Consider the following 4,865-nt stretch of genomic DNA (forward strand, 5'->3'; position numbering starts at 1 on the left):
TCGACAGAACACCCAACCTTGCCACCTGATGACCCCTTGAGAGTCGGTAAACAAGTCAAAGTGTAAATGTAGCACATAGAGTCTCAATGTTGTCCCGGGTCATAAGGACTAATGGTGTACAACCATAAAATAGGACGTTTCCACTCGATAAGTGAGAACCACTTGGAAAGTCCTTTATGGAGGGTTGTTCAGTGCACTCTACCAGAAGCACCTATCTGCATGCTCGAACATCACAATGTCCCCTACCAATGAAACATGGTACTCACATCGCAGATACTAGTCTCGAACTCTAGCGGCCTATATCCTTCTTAGCGGCGGCTGAATCGACTAGGAACTGTTTAGAATATACAGTATTCCAAATATGAGTTTCATGATACTCATCGTATGAGCATCTCATATTCTTTCTACTATTTGTATATTCAAGGTCTTTATCTATGCAACTAGCATGGGTATACAGATAAAGATTTGCCAAAACAATAATTTCAAATATTATTAAAATAAAGATTGCTTATACATAGAGTTTCATTGTGAACACTCGGCCAACACTTGGCTCAACGGGCACCTACTCTAACAATCTCCCACTTGCACTAGAGCCAACTACCCATATGCTTCGAACCCATTGATTCGCGATGCATCTCGAATAATGGTCCAGGTAAAGGCTTAGCTAGTGGATCAGCAACATTATCTGCGGAGCCGACTGTGTCAAAATACACTTCTTCCTCTTTCCACAATCTCTCCGAGGATGTGGTACTTTCTCAATACATGTTTGGACTTCCTATGAGACCTTGGCTCCTTTGCTTGAGCTAAAGCTCCCGTGTTGTCACACAACACCGGGAGAGGAGCAACTCCATTAGGAATGACGTCCAACTCTTAGACGAAATTCCTTATCCAAACAGCCTCCCTTGCTGCATCTGATGCAGCAATGTATTCGGCCTCTGTGATAGAATCCGCAGTATTGTCTTGCTTGGAACTCTTCCAAGAGACAGCAGCACCATTGAACATGAATACAAACCCAGAGGTTGACTTCGAGTCATCGATATCTCTTTGGAAGCTAGAGTCGGTATAGCCTTCCAATTTCAGTTCTCCACCCCATAGACCAAGAACAATTTATTGGTCCTTCTCAACTACGTGAGGATGTCTTTCACAGCTTTCCAGTGTGGAAGACCAGGGTTTGATTGATATATACTCACTACACTTAGTGCGAAATCCACGTCAGGACGTGTAGATATCATTCCATACATGATGCTACCAATCGTAGATGCATAAAGAATGCTTGTCATCGCCGCTATCTCTGCATTAGTCTTGGGAGATAGACTTGGATAGGGACACGCCATGACACATTGGTAGATGTCCTCTCTTGGACTCATCCATCGAGAACCGCTTCACGATGGTATCAATGTATGTGGACTGGGTGAGACCAAGCAATCTTCTTGATCTATCTCTATAGATCTGTATTCCCAATACAAAAGATGCTTCACCCAAGTCCTGTATCGAGAACTTACTTGCTAACCATTTTTTAGTTGATTGCAACATTCCTAAATCATTCCCAATGATTAGAATGTCATCAACATAAAACACCAGGAATGTCACAACACTCCCACTGACCTTCTTATACACATAGGGTTCCTCAGGATTCTTAGCAAAACCAAACTGTTTGATTGTACTGTCGAATCTGAGGTTCCAACTCCTAGATGCCTGCTTTAGACCATAAATAGATCTTTAAAGTTTGCATACCATATGCTCACTTCCGATAGATGTAAACCCTCCAGGTTTGAGACATGTAAATCTCTTTCTTAATATCCCCATTAAGAAAGGTTGTCTTGACATCCATCTGCCATATCTCATAGTCATACCATGCAGCTATGGCTAGCAAAATCCTTATGGACTTGAACATTGCAACTGGAGAAAAGGTTTTCTCAAAGTCAACACCTTGTCTTTGAGTATATCTTTTTGCCACCAATCGCGTTTTGAAGGTCAATACCTTCCCATCCGCCCCAAGTTTCCTCTTGTAAATCCATTTACACCCTATGGGAACAATTCCCTCAGGTGGATCCACGAGATTCCACACTTGGTTCGAATGCATGGAATTCATCTCAGATTCCATTGCTTCAAGCCACTTGGATGAATCGGCATCAGATAACGCTTCCTTGAAGGTACTTGGATCACATCCATGGTTAGGCTCATCATGGCCCTCTTCAAGAAGCAGGCCATACCTCATAGGTGGTCTCGAGACTCTCTCGGATCTTCTAGGAGCTTGTATCTCCTCTCTTGACTCTTCGGGTGTGGGTTCTATAACTGTGGGTGTCTCTCGAACCTCTTCGAGTTCTATCATCTCCCCTTTTCTATCCAATAGAAATTCCTTTTCAAAAAAAGGATGCATACCTAGAAACAAACACCTTTGTTTCTTTGGGATGATAGAAGTAGTATCTAACCGAATTCTTTGGATATCCCACAAAGTAACATAAAATGGATCGACTATCCAATTTATCTCTCACTACCTACTTCACATAAGCAGGGCACCCCCATATTCTAAGACAAGAATATTTGGGTGGCTTACCCATCCATATCTTATATGGTGTTTGCCTTTGAATGGACATTTAATGGAATATCTTTCAATTTTAAGTTATAGAGATCGTTTTCAAGTTCACCAGTACCAATCAAACATTCATTCATGTAAATGTTGCAAACACCTTTGCAAAATAAACAAGAATATCCATTTTTATCAGCATAGAAATGAAACAATGTTTTTCACAAAATTAGGTACAAACAAAACATCTCATAAAATTAACTTAAAACTATTGTTCAACAAACTGCCCATCCTTAAGAAGGTCACACCTTCCCTAAGCTTTCTACTTCTTCCCATCGCCTGCAAATCATCACAGAGATGTGAGCCACATCCGGTATCCAATACCCAAGAAGTAGAGTTAATTGAAATGTTTACTTCGATATAGAACATACCGTTTCCAGAACTCTTCTGGGCCAGATATTCCTTGCAATTTCGCCTCCAATGTCCAGGCTTCTTGCAGTGATGACAAACATCACTAGTCTTGTCAGCCTTAACTGGTGTGGCTGCCACAACGGGATTCGGAGATTGCCTCAACAAAGGCACGTTCTTCTTGGGACGTTGGAAAGAACGCTTCTTTCCCTTCCCATGTGGATCAATCTTCGTACCGGATGAAGAACCCACATAAAGAACCAACTTCTCTTTCTTGATGGTTGATTCAAGCGTAACAAGCATATTCACCAACTCCTCAAGGGTCGGCTCCATCTTGTTCATGTTGAAGTTCACCACAAAAGGATCAAATGAGCTAGGCAATGATAACAGCAACACGTCGGTGGTCAACTCCGAAGGCAAGATCAGATCCATGCCAACGAGCTTGTCCACGAGCCCAATCAACTTCAGGCCGTGCTCATGGACCGAGGCCCCATCTCGCATGCGCAAAGTGATCAGCTCCTTGACGGTAGCATGCCTAAGAGGCCGTGTTTGCTCACCAAAGAGCTCCTTGAGATGCAAATGAATGTCAGCAGCACTCTTTGCATCCTCAAAACGCCTCTGCAGCTCATCATTCATAGAAGTCAGCATATAACACCTGGCTATCAAGTCATGGTCACACCATTCCTTGTAAGTCTGCAATTCCTCAGGAGTGCAGTCAGTCGGAGCCTCAACAGAGGGCAACTCAGTCAGTGTATATGCTACCCTTTCCGAATTCAAGACGATTTTTAGGTTTCTTAGCCAAGTGAGGTAATTAGGTCCAGTTAATATGTGTTTGTCGAGTATTACGGATATCGGATTGCGAATAGAAGACATTGTCAATTTGTACTGAAAAGTAAAAAACAGATAAATGTTGATGACTATTTTAAAATATTTAGTAAGATATGAAGTTTGGACTTTTACTTCATAAATATTTGCTCCCACTGTTTTGACATCTTTCACTACCCTCTAGTGAAAACGGGAAACTCCTTTCCTCTGTAGGTACGTAAGGTCCAATTAGCGAATTATGATCCCGAATAATATCAGCCAATCACAATTCCTAAAAGGTAGTTTCCAATTGCATCACAATGCAACCCTCTACGTAAACTTTTGTCTCACGTTTGATTAGGACCCAATAATATGACGTCGTTCATCTTCACGTGTCAAGCCTTACCCATCGATGTTGAACCTTAATGGACGGTCGCCATGAGTTCCCCCAAAAATATGAGCCGAAATCATGGGAGTTCCACGTAGTTCACATCACCATGTCAATGGATGTCACAGCTTTCCGGCACCCAGAGCTCCCCAAATAATATGAGCCGAGCCCCGAGTACGGGTAGCGTTCATCATGCACCCATTGTCGATGGAAGACAAGGAAATTATAAACAAATTTATAATTCCCCTTTTCGGGCTTGATATTAATTTTGAATCTTATTCAAAATGAGGGTTTTTAATTTCGAAAGGTCTCATCATTAATTTTATTTTAAAAGCTCGCCATGTTTGATCGTATGTTTGCCGGATTCATGCAACTTTATTATTATCATAATAATAACGCACATACTCATTATTTATAACATATCATGCATATATTATAAACAGTAAACAAAACAAGGATGATCAATCGCCCCAATACTAATGGCCCATGTGAGCTAAACACGGGCCTAGGTCCAATCCTAGGGTAATGCAAGGGATGCAAATGCAACTATTACATTAGCTTCCAATATTTACATGTCTTCGATCTTCATAATCATCATGGCCACCATCTTCCAATCTTGATCATCCACTATACTAATATTTACAAATAATATCCATGGCAAATAGGGATACATCTCATGGGGTGGGAACGGGCCATAAACCAAGCCCACTTTATAAATTGATAATTATTACAATCATT

The sequence above is a fragment of the Primulina tabacum genome, chromosome 11 (assembly GCF_025594145.1).
Source record: "Primulina tabacum isolate GXHZ01 chromosome 11, ASM2559414v2, whole genome shotgun sequence".
NCBI lineage: Eukaryota > Viridiplantae > Streptophyta > Magnoliopsida > Lamiales > Gesneriaceae > Primulina > Primulina tabacum.